A 13,415-nucleotide genomic window follows, 5' to 3' on the forward strand; every position below is an offset into this window, starting at 1 on the left:
GTAACGTGTGCCAATTCAACTATCTGAGCCTCTCGACAACTATTTTGATACTCTATTTCTGCCTGATGGAAAACAGAGGCAATTAACGATGAAGTCCTAATTATTTTTCTTCTTTTTTATCACGTTTGTCTGTTTTTGAGTAAAAGTAGTAAGAATGCAAAATATATAACAAACAAAAAAACGAGAAGATTTTGATAGTTTCATGAACATTTAATTGTTCCAACTACAGGCTTTGAGAGCTGCTTTCTTTACTTTGGTCATGCACTCAGAATAGTATAATGAATAAATCTCCTTCTTTTGTTTTACCATTTACTTACAAATTGTTATGAGAGTACAAATGACCGAGTAAATTGTTTTAATTGAAAATGTATTGCTGCCTTTGTTTAGCCTCAAATCAGCAATGAATAAGCCCTATAATCAAAGACATTCCAACAGTGACCAACCCATACTTATTTCAACATAGTGTATCTATGACCACATTATTTCAGTGTTTTTCTTTTCAAGATGGTAGGATCTTTGAAGGAAATTTTGGCAGTTGAGGAATGTGTACAGCCTCCTTCTTTGGTTGACTTCGGTCCTTGTTACTTTTCAAGCTACTCAGTTCTTCTTATTCAGAGCATATTTTTACCATTAGCAAAACTCAGCCTTAGTTACCGAATACCAAATAACTAACTGAAATGTGTTTTACTATTAGCTTGCAGAGCAACAGACTGCTGTTCATGTACAAACGATGATGTCTTCCAATTATTTCAGACTATCAAAGCTGAATAAAGTTCTCCTATTACACAATATGCTTCTGATATACTTTTAACCCTTACCAAGTTTTTTTCTAGTGATAAAAAATAAATTCTAAAACAGCAATGCTCCCATTTGCTTTAAAGAAAAATATTGTAGATCTCAGTACATTTTCAAATGAAGTAAATGAACATTTCATATATTTTCTGTTTAAATAAAAATCAAAATAGGAAAGAGGGACTAGATTTTATTTTGAATTTAAGTTTCAAATTAGGAATTCATATCTATGGAACACTCAATGGGTAATAACCTTAACTGGACCATATCAGAAAATCTGGTACCTTCTTTGCATAGACACATACATACAATGAGCTTCTATATTATTTCCATCGACCAACTTCACTCACATTGTGCCCTATGCCATTACATGGCTGTGCCATATAGTGGCACAGGGCCTGAAGCTACAAGGTTACAAAGTGAACACCATATCCATACAGCCATACCTGTGCTGATTGATTGATTGACTGACTGACTGACAGACGGACAGACGGACAGACGGATGGATACTGACTCATGCCAACATCCCAACCTACCATGTATGGTAAACAATGAAAGGAACTGATGCCATTGAATACACTATGCTGCAGTCTGCCACAAAAGTGATGCCAGCACTTACTCTACCAACATCATGTCCAAACACCATGAACCTAAAAACAAAAATAAACAAAAAACAGTGTGTGTGTGTGCACGCATATGTTCAATTCTAGCTCACAAGTAAAATGTATGTATTTAGGGGATATATAGCACCTGAATATGTTAAAATTCTAAAAAACAGGTGCAATAGCTCAACCAACTAATCTTGCCATCTCTAGCAATAGCATATAAACCTAAATAGTACAGGAGGATAGATTTATTATTATATTTTTGGCATTTCATATTCTTTTGGAAGAGAGTGAAGCAAATGTTTTGATAAACATCAAAACCATTTGACTGTCATTATGGAACTACACCACCACATACATAAAATTAACTTTTCTTTGTGTATGCATTGATGCACCAGTAGGTTCATAAACTATATTTATGCCATATGAGAGAGAAAATGAAACTCTCTCTTACTCTTTTACTTGTTTCAGTCATTTGACTGCGGCCATGCTGGAGCACCACCTTTTAGTCGAGCAAATCGACCCCAGGACTTATTCATTGTAAGCCTAGTACTTATTCTATCGGGCTCCTTTTACCGAACTGCTAAGTTACGGGGACGTAAACACATCAGCATCGGTTGTCAAACGATGTTGGGGGACAAACACAGACACACACATACATATATATATATATACATATATACGATGGGCTTCTTTCAGTTTCCGTTTATCAAATCCACTCACAAGGCTTTGGTCAGCCTGAGGCTATAGTAGAAGACACTTGCCCAAGATGCCATGCAGTGGGACTGAACCCGGAACCATGTGGCTTGTAAGCAAGCAACTTACCACACATACACTTTTATTTTTTATTTTTTGTTGTCCTCTGATGGTGTGGAAAACTTCCTTCCACGGCAACCTCCAATACAGTTTTCAGTTCTTCATACATCCATCTCTTATCCCTGATAATTTCAGTATGTGATGTTGACCCTTGATATCAGTAATGCCTTTAGACAGATCAAGTATGAGAACATGGCAGCAAAATTTCCCATATAAGAGCTCCCCTGTCTATTACGTCTTCTCTTGGATATTTCTTATCAGATTGTTCTATGACAGCATGTATCCACAGTAACCTCTCAAAGCTATATTCCATTAAGTCTGATGTGCCTTTGAGTTCTGTTAGTAAAGCCCTATATCCTTCATCTATTGTCACTGATCCCTTTATATTCTCTACCTGTTGTTAGTGATCACTTTGCATCCACCATCCCCTATATCCTCCATCTATGATCACTAAATCACACATATCATCCATTTATTGTTACCAATTCCACTATATTCTTTATCTTTTATTATTGATCCCTTTGTATTCTCCATCTATTTTTACTGATCCCGAAATGTCCATAATAGTTTCTTCACTTCAGAACTAACAAATATTCTTTTATCATCCTTTTATCCAACCTAAAACTGCATCAGATGCTTCAATCAAATCTTTAACCCCAGAATGGAAACTGTCTATAACTCTCTCTCCGTTAACATTATTCTTGCTTAGCTCCCTATTAATTGTATTTGAGCAAAATTTGATTGTAGACATTCAAGCCATAACAATTTGTTTGGGGTTTGCTTGTTTGTTTCTTTCTTTCTTTTTTTTTTTTCTTCCATCACCAGGACATCTAGAATCATATTTTCTGTGTCCATTATTAAAATGGTTTTCGCTAATGACATCAACCTGCTGTGATTCAAATTGAATATCTACTTCATCACTTTCACCTGTCTAAGGTGAGATGCAAATGTCATAGGCGCTACCCCTCCTGACTGGAAAACAATTTAAAAAACAAGAAAAAAAAACAGAAATGAAAGTCATTCCGTGGGCAGAGTTTGTTGTTGATTGTTCCTAAGTCAGTCTTGAAATGGTCAGTCCTTTGATGAAAGCCTTTCCAGTTGCAACCATCCCATATTTACATATTTAACCCTTTAGTGTTCACATTATTCTGCCAAAATTAGTGCTTCTTCATCCACTTTGTTTTCAACTAATCATGCATTATCTTGTTTGTAGCTATGAGATTTTGATGAGGTAGCTGTTGATTTTTTAAATGATATTGTAGGGTTGGTGTGAGAGACCAGATCTGGCCAGTTTGAACATAAAACAGGCAGAATACTTTTGGCCGGATATGGCCGGTTTAAATGCTAAAGGGTTAAAACAGTAGGGTGTAATATGAGAGATGTTGCTGCTATTTCTAGCAAGTCTAGCAAGTCAAGCAGCCATACAGAACCACACTTTTTAACTTGTGGACTCACTTTATTGAAAATGTGTGACCATCATATTTTAGCACTTCACCCAAAACACATGCACCATTATCAGTTATATTAATGTAGTCATGACAAACTGAGTCAAGAATGCAAACGTGGGAGAGCAGCTCTCCTTTGTAATCTATTATTATATTTAAAATACAACGCTGTGGAATGCAGAAGCTAAACAAAAAAAATGTACAAAGCCGATGAGCAAAGTTATGAAAGATCAGTGGGTTACACAAACCATGTGAGAGACAATAATGAAAATCAGTTGAAATAGAAAGATGAAAAAAAATTTTAACAATAAATTCAGTGGTGTTTAATTAATCATGTTGCCAATTACAAAGAGTTGTTAGAGAAGTTATTTATCACATGAACAATAACATTTATACTTTTATCATTAAGCAGACAGACACACTTAACTGTACTTAGACATCATACTCTTTACTCTTTTACTCTTTTACTTGTTTCAGTCATTTGACTGTGGCCATGCTGGAGCACCGCCTTTAGTCGAGCAAATCAACCCCGAGACTTATTCTTTGTAAGCCCAGTACTTATTCTATCGGTCTCTTTTGCCGAACTGCTAAGTGACGGGGACGGAAACACACCAGCATCGGTTGTCAAGCGATGTTGGGGGTACAAACACAGACACACAAACATGCACACACATATATATACATATATACGACGGGCTTCTTTCAGTTTCCGTCTACCAAATCCACTCACAAGGCATTGGTTGGCCCGGGGCTATAGCAGAAGACACTTGCCCAAGATGCCACACAGTGGGACTGAACCCGGAACCATATGGTTGGTTAGCAAGCTACTTACCACACAGCCACATTAACTTTTGTTACAGAAAGAAATGATATTTCTTCATAGCAATAATAACAAGTGCCATAAATAACAGTTGCAGATAACAGCTTTATATATATATCATCATCATCATCGTTTAATATCCACTTTCCATGCTAGCATGGGTTGGACGATTTTGACTGAGGGCTGGTGAACCAGATGGCTGCACCAGGCTCCAATCTTCATCTGGCAGAGTTTCTACAGCTGGATGCCCTTCCTAACGCCAACCACTCCGAGAGTGTAGTGGGTTTTTTTATACATGCCACCAGCACGGGGGCCAGAGCTCGCAAGATTGCGCCTCTGTAGTGGGAGAAGTCTGAAACATGGTCCTTTGCTATTCGCAAGACCCGCAGAAGAGAAAGCAGGTTGACCCCCGACACCGAGAGCATCGACGGATGGATGAATGCGCATCCAAGCTCAGCGGTTGCATAGGAAGTCAGGGACAAGAAACAGGAAGAAAGAGTGAGAGAAAGTTGGAGCGAAAGAGTACAACAGGGGTCGCCACCACCCCCTGCCAGAGCCTCATGGAGCTTTAGGTGTTTTTGCTCAATAAACACACACAACGCCCGGTTTGGGAATCGAAACCGCGATCCTCCAACCGCGTGCTTGAGGTGCTCAATCTGTGAGCTAATAATAATATCTATTAAGCTTGAGTTGGTGACGGGAGTGCCCTCTAGTTACTGCTTGTTCCTAGTTTCAAAGCACAAAGTGGACAAGATAAATTTTCTCTTGTATATGATGCCAATCTATCGCAGGTAATATCTATCTAGGGCAGGTAAAATTCCCGAGGCCTATGGAGGACTTCTCTCCAGCGGTCCTTGTCCCTCGTCATCACTGCTATGTCCTGCATCTCCCAGAGACCAGGTAATATTTTCAGATGATTTAGTCCCTATTCCTAGTAAGTAGATGAGCGGAAGCAATATACAGAATAAATTTAATCAGTACATTGATTAACTATGTTAGACCTCACATAACTATAGGTTCTTGAGAAGGTTTCTAGCGTTATTATTTTAAATTGTTTTTTTCCCCTAAATTTCTATATATTTCTACAATCATTGTAAATCCAGATAAACTGGTGTAAGACTATGCTTTGTTGAGGAGTTCTAATAAGACTGGAACAAGTCTGTTGAGTTGACCATACTTACTAAGTATCAAACTTCTTCCCACCGCATGCTCACCCATCCACACATTCAACTTTTAATCAATTTTAATTTCAAGACTATCTCCTTTGATTTGACAAGAATTATCATTAAAACTGATATTTCTTTTCATGGCTTCTGTGCCGGTAGCACATAAAAAGCACCATCCGAACGTGGCCGATGCCAGCGCCGCCCCGACTGGCTTCTGTGCCGGTGGCACATAAAAAGCACCATCTGAACGTGGCCGTTGCCAGCGCCGCCTTGGCTGGCTTCCATGCCCGTGGCACGTTAAAAGCTCCAACCGATCGTGGCCGATGCCGGACCCCCCTGGCACCTGTGTAGGTGGCACGTAAAAAGCACCCACTACACTCGTGGTGTGGTCAGCGTTAGGAAGGGCATCCAGCTGTAGAAACTCTGCCAGATCAGACTGGAGCCTGGTGCAGCACCTGGCTTCCCAGACCCCGGTTGAACCGTCCAACCCGTGCTAGCGCGGAAAACGGACGTTAAACGATGATGATGATGAAAGGATACAACTTTAATTAATTCAAATTTTTTTTCTTGGCTTACTACATTAAGTACAATATCCCCCACTGAGGTATGGAATAAATCTTTTTGCACAAAATTACAATAAAACTGCAAATAATCCCCTCACTCATTTCAAATTTAAAGTCTGTGGGTGGCTCACATGTTTAATGTGTTTGCCAGATTTTTTTTGAGCTATCCAATAACAACAACCGACACTATCATAGCTATAATAATTGCCTCTTCTGAAGTGGCCTAGGGGGGACCAAGACAAAGCTGTCAAAGAGGAGCAAATCTGAGATATACATCTTTGATTTGATCAGGATTTAATATTCCCTTTAAAATGGTTTTTGTTGTCAGTTTCTAAACAAATAAAAATCATAACGCACAATTAATTAATAGTTTCATACAATTAGTATATTTACAAAAAATTAAATACGTTTCACCCTAACAAGTACAGGAATTGTTTGCTTATTTATTTGTAAGAATTCTTCTGTGGAAAAAAAAAAAAATTGCTGATATATAGTCAATATGATTTTATATTCATTAAATAAACACTTCTAAATGAAACTGCAGCCACTTTGAGCATCAAATTACATAGCCATGTGAAAATGATGAAGTCTTTCAAAGTAGAAGGTGGCCTTAAGAGCAAACAAAGTGTTTATTGGGAGTAATATGTGCTAGAATAGACAGATAGACACAGGGCCATGGCTAAGCTGCTGCAACCCCTGCGACCGCAAGGGGCCTCCGCAGTTGCAGGGAGGTCCCATTTTAAGATCAAAGTACATAAATGAATTATCTATTTACTTTGGTTAAAAAGTTAACTGAAAGTTTCAAGCCATATGAGGGAAAAATACAAGGGTGTACTGTAAATAAATTTAAAAGAAACAAAAAAAGGTAAATGGAAAAAGCTTGTCAACGAATTCCCTAGGGAGATAAAAGAAGAATGAGAGAAATCCAAAAAGTTCAACTTCAACAAAAAAAAACAAGAAAAAGAAGCAATGGTGAAAGGTGAGGATGTCTGCTTATACATACATACAAAAATACACACACACAGAGGGTATATACACACACACACACACACACACGGCTGGTAAGTGATAGATAGTCGTGTACCAAACATACATCTTTCTCTCTCTCTCTCTGTATAGCTGGTCACTTTGTGCCCAGATCAATGGCCTTCAACCTCCTAAGGCAATAAAAATTGATGACAAAATTCTTTCTGTACCAAAAACAAGATGTGGGAAGGCATGCACACACACACACACACACACAGAAGTTTGTGTGTGTGTGTGTATGTATATGTGTCTATCTGTGTGTATATATATATCTATCATCATCATCATCATCATCATTTAACATCGCTTTCCATGCTAGCATGGGTTGGACGATTTGACTGAGGTCTGACGAACCAGACTCCAGTCTGATCTGGCAGAGTTTCTACAGCTGGATGCCCTTCCTAATGCCAACCACTCCGAGAGTGTAGTGGGTGCTTTTACCTGCCACCGGCATGAGGGCTAGTTTGGTGGTACTGGCAACAGCCACACCCAAATGGTGCTTTTTATGTGCACCTGCACAGGAGCCAGTCCAGCGGCACTGGCGACGACCTCGCTCGAATGTTTCACGTGCCACCAACACAAGTGCTAGTAAGGCGACGTGGTAATGATCACACTCGAATGGTGTGCTTAACATGCCATCAGCACGAAGGCCAGCTTGTTGCTCTGGCAACGATCTCACTCGTATGGTACTCTTAGCGCTCCACTAGCAACAGATGCCAGTCACCGAGTTTGATTTCTATGTATATATATATATATATATATATATATTATATATATATATATATATATAATATATATATATATATATGGATACAGATATTGTTTGCTCACTGTCACCAAGCATCTCAATTCTTCAGTTGTAACTAGTTTGTGGTCTCAAGGTATTTTATTTTGTAAGGTACTATTTTTTACTCAAATTTGTGATTTCAGAGAAATTCCTCAGGTTTTGCATCTTAGGTATTCTGACATTATAGTTTGAAGTGTACTATTATCTAACCAATCAAAATATTGCAACAGCTAACAATGAAATATAGAATTAAAAAAAGGCTTTTTCAACTGTTCTTTTATTCTTTTATTCCTTTACTTGTTTCAGTCATTTGACTGCGGCCATGCTGGAGCACCGCCTTTAGTCAAGCAAATCGAGCCCAGGACTTATTCTTTGTAAGCCTAGTACTTATTCTATTGGTCTTTTTTGTCAAACCGCTAAGTTACAGGGAACATAAATACACCAGCTTCGGTTGTCAAGTGATGTTGGGGTGGGGGAGACAAACACAGACACACACATACACACACACACACACACAACACACACACTCACACACATACACATATATACAGCAGGCTTGTTTCAGTTTCCGTCTACCAAATCCAATCACAAGGTCGACTCGAGGCTATAGTAGAAGACACTTGCCCAAGGTGCCACACAGTGAGGCTGAACCTGGAAACCATGTGGTAGGGAAGCAAGCTACTTACCACACGGTCACTCCTGTTATAAAGTCTTTGAGAACATTCAGGTCTATTTTCCAAAAATATATAAATTGAAATAGTTTGCGTTTGTATCAGACTGAAATTTTTTTTTGTATTTTAATTCATACAAGTATTTTTTAAAGATTTTTTCTTGGCCCCTACATTTCATCATCTAACACCCATTACTTCCTCTATCACCTGAGAGCAGTATAGGTGGTGGCAGCGGCGGCAGTGGCGGTAGTGGTGATGCCCATGAGCTAGGAAGTCCTAGAAACATTAATTAAATGAGGCCTCTGATAAATATATAACCCACACCATAAAAATAGAAAATAAAAACAGAAAATGGATAGTGTCAAAAGATTCCCCCACTACCACCATTAATGTACAGCCATTTGCATTCAGAACACACCCTTGATATAATTTGGTACAAAAAGAAGTTATCTACAAACAGATGTATCCTTTCATTGATAACATAAAGCCAAAAGGTATGGGATAGGTAGTTTCTATTCATTGTTTGTGAAATGTGAACAAAATAGCTTCTTTCACTTCCTTTGACATTATTTACATTCAGCTGTCTGAGGAGAAAAAAATATTCCTTTCTATGAGATGTTTGTTATGTCCACCCTTTCTCAAATAAGAAAACTCTTAATAAACAGCACTTATGCACTCTCAGGTTTGTCAAGTCAAAGGTTCTGCTTGCATAGAGTCAAAATTGTTTTCTCTTATGTTTATTCTGATATCCAATGCACTCCCCCCAAAATATACAAGGAGACTGGGTGTTTTTACACATCAAACTTATTGCAAAATGTTTTTTCCTGCATGGAAAAATCTTTCTCAGAACCATATTAATGGCTGAAGCAGGAAGACCAAAAATGGCTTGAAAGTCATAACATGCTGGTGGGAAATAACATCACAAAGTGAGACAAGCTGACACTGAATCAGCTTCGCTGACTGACAGGTGACGGTCGTTTAGAGAATGCGACTACACGCCTTCACTAGTCAGTTAAGGTGAGACAGTGTCACGTGACAACTTGCTGGGGCTGCCTGCTGGAGCCTGTTGGCAGGTATTTAAAGGGGAAAATTTGACAAGTCAGTCAGTCACTGGCTGACACTCTCTGACGATACATCAAAGAGGCTAGGGAACAGAAGAAAGAAGAAGAAAGAAGACATGCACCCAACACCAGAGCTGAAGACACCTCCGAAAGGGAGGGGCCCTGCCACGTCAAAATGGTAGAGGAGTAGGGGCCGAAACCGGACGTGGTTCTTCCTGATGATGTCTTGAGCTAACTGGATCCTATAAAGGAGCTGTTGTAGTAGCAGACCACAAAACACGGCTGTAATTCCTCCTTCACCACAAAAAGATCTAAGAGGTACAAAGAAACTCCTTGTAATTATAAGATTCGGTTTACAATCACAAACTGAAAGTGGAATATTTTTGTAAACTATCAGCAATGAAACTTTTGGGAAAAAAAGATGTAAATGAAGAGAAAAGCACCTCAGAATCATAAGTAATCTCCATATTTTTACACATGAAATCACAGAAAGGAAAAAGGGAATGGGGTTAAAAACCTTGAAACATTTTCTTTTGATTGTAATAAAAAATCTTTCTGAAGAAATTTGGACATTGCCCAGTCGTGTTGACATTTCCACTTTGAGCTTGAGATCACAAATGAAAGGTGATTAACATGCAGTAAAGTAGTGAAAGTAAATTATCCTTAAAAATGAAAAATCTAGGTCTATAATCCTAGTTTCGACAATGATGTGCACCACAACTCAGTTGAGACACCCTTCAAGTCAAGTATCCAATCCATGCAGGCATTGAACATGGTGGGAACTAAGACACAACTCTGATGAACCCCAGATATCATCATCATCATCATCATCATCGTTTAATGTCCGCTTTCCATGCTAGCATGGGTTGGACGATTTTGACTGAGGGCTGGCGAGCCAGATGGCTGCACCAGGCTCCAATCTTGATCTGGCAGAGTTTTTACAGCTGGATGCCCTTCCTAATGCCAACCACTATGAGAGTGTAGTGGGTGCTTTTTACGTGCCACTGGCACGGGGGCTAGTCAGGCGATACTGGCAATGACCTCGCTCAAATTTTTTTACACATGCTATCAGCACAGGTGCCAGTGAAGCAACGTTGGTAACGATCACGCTTGAATGGTTCCCTTTTACGTGCCACCAACACGGAAGCCAGTTGGCTGCTCTGGCAATGATCACGCTCAGATGGTGCTCTTAATACCCTACTAGCACAGACAGTTTTCTTTTCATAATTTTATTTAAGCACCAAGAAATTTGATAAACACTAAATTATAGGAAAGGGAAAAAGGCAGGTGCAAAAGTTTACCAAAATTTTTTTTGAAGGGGGCAGAGGAAAGAGTTTCTGGAAAATTAAGTTTTGGATCACACGGCCCACATAAGTCGGAATTTCTCCATTTTGACAAGGATTTTTTCCAATTCTTTTCCAGCACAGTCTTTAGAATGATGGGAGGCATCTTTTCACACAAAAAAAGGAAAAAACTTTTGAAAATCTATGATGTTTTTTTGGCCAACATTTTTTTTGGTTTTCACTACGCACTTAAAACCCGTGAGAGAAACATTTTTGATGGAAAAAAAAAATTAATAATTTCAGAGGAAAATGTGTCATCTAAGGGAGATATAGCTGTTGTTTCTAGCACATCCCAAGTCCTCCCCCCCCCCTCATTTCTTTCTCACTCTCACATCTATTAATGTTTTTCAATATTTTTCTCCCCAAAGTCGGTGAGCTGGCAGAAATGTTAGCATGCTGAGCAAAATGCTTAGCGGTATTTCATCTGTCTTTACGTTCTGAGTTCAAATTCCACCGAAGTCAACTTTGCCTTTCATCCTCTCAGGGGTCGATAAATTAAGGACCAGTTATGCACTGGGGTCGATGTAATCGACTTAATTCGTGCGTCTGTCCTTGTTTGTCTCTTCTATGTTTAGCCCCTTGTGGGTAGTAAAGAAATAGGTATTTCGTCTGTCTTTACATTTTGAGTTCAAATTCCACCGAAGTCAACTTTGCCTTTCATCCTCTCGGGGGTCGATAAATTTAGTACCAGTTGCATACTGAGGTCAATGTAATCGACTGCCCCCACCAAAAAATTTCAGGCCTTGTGCCTAGAGTAGAAAAGAATATTTTTCTCCCCATAAACACATATTATAGAATGATAATGCCAAAGTAACTCACACATAGTCCATTCCTGGGATATAAGCAAAGAAAAAAAATGGTCATTTAAATTTTTATTCAAACCAAGTGACCCCACCACCCACTTCCCACAATCATTGGAAAATGCTTTTATTTCATTGAATGAATTATGGTGACCTCCTACCTAATATGCCACAAAACACTTTTTTGTCCGGAAAACAGAGGGTGGGGTGGAGTGAAACCCTCGGAAATTTCCCCGGGAGACGCTTTTTCTGAACCACCAAAATGAGGGATTTGGACAAGACTTCCTTTTGTACCTCACCCAAAACACCCCTCTTTTTTTATTTAATTTTTTTTTTCTACACAAACTCTCGTTTTTGGCTAGAGAATATGAATCTGCAAAAAAATTGGCAAAAATCGGCATTTTGAAATTACACCCCGCCCCCTTAAATTCTTCCTTCTTAACTTTTTCAGAATTTTTTTTTTTTTTTTAAATATGCGGAAAAAATACGGAGATTATGATTCTGAAAAAAATTTCCAAAGATTTTTCTACCTGGGGTTAGGGTTAGGGTTTCAGGGTTAGGGTTGAGGTTTTAGGGTTAGGGTTATGGAAAAAAATGAAAAATGAAGAAATTGGGGAGGAGGGAGTAAGGGAGTGCAAAAAATTTCAAAATTCCGATTTTTGGCAATTTTCCGGAATCTCCGTATCCGGAAACGTGGTTTTTTGGCAAAAAAATTTTTAAAAACAATAATTTTCAAGAAAATGGGGAAGGCACAGGAGGAAGTCTTTCCCGGATTTGCGGCATAGTAGGTCAGGGAACTTGATTCCACGCGAAAAATCCAAATATTATTATTTTTTTTTTTTTTTTTTTGTAAAAAGCGTGGGGGTGCACTTGTAAAAATTTACCAAAAAAATTTGACTACAGATTTCTTTGTAATCGTAATCTACACCGTTAGAAAGGTATTTGTAAAAAATTTCATCAAAAAATACCAATTTTCCTGAAAGTTATGAGGGGGGAAATGTTGAGTTGTGTGAATTTTCCGGAAATCCTCTCAAGCCCTCGGAAAAAATTTTTCCAGCAAATCTTTACATACACTCAATCTACAGGATCTAAGCGATTATTTGTTGAAAGTTTCGTTAAAAACTATCCATTTTTCTGGAAGTTATGAGGCAACAAAGTCGGGGTGCAGGGTATACAACAGTAGCTGTGCCGGGAAAAATACACAAAACGAAACTTGAAATTTCGGGAAAATAATTGTCATGTATGTCTGTATGCACGTGTGCATGCACAACAATTTTTATTTTCCCCATTAAATTCCGATACAGTGGTAATCGACACCATCTGATAGGTATTTGTAGAAAATTTCCTAAAACAACATCCATTTTTCTCAAAGTTATGAGGAAACAAAGTCGAATCGTGTAAGTGTGCCGAAAGTCCTTTCCTCCAGCCTTGAAAAGATTGCCAAGATCTTTAACAGCAAATTCCGATGTAATCGGAATCTACATCATCACACACACACACACTCACTCAAACACAAACAT

General features: G+C 38.6%; 1 protein-coding gene across 6 annotated transcripts in view; it reads right to left on the minus strand.

Annotated features, from left to right (window-relative positions):
* LOC115213383 overlaps positions 1–13,415 on the minus strand; it is a 127,784-nt gene that overhangs the window by 98,940 nt on the left and 15,429 nt on the right. The gene's annotated exons all lie outside the window — the stretch shown is intronic.

The sequence above is a fragment of the Octopus sinensis genome, linkage group LG6 (genome assembly GCF_006345805.1).
Source record: "Octopus sinensis linkage group LG6, ASM634580v1, whole genome shotgun sequence".
In the NCBI taxonomy this organism is placed as follows: Eukaryota; Metazoa; Mollusca; class Cephalopoda; order Octopoda; family Octopodidae; genus Octopus; species Octopus sinensis.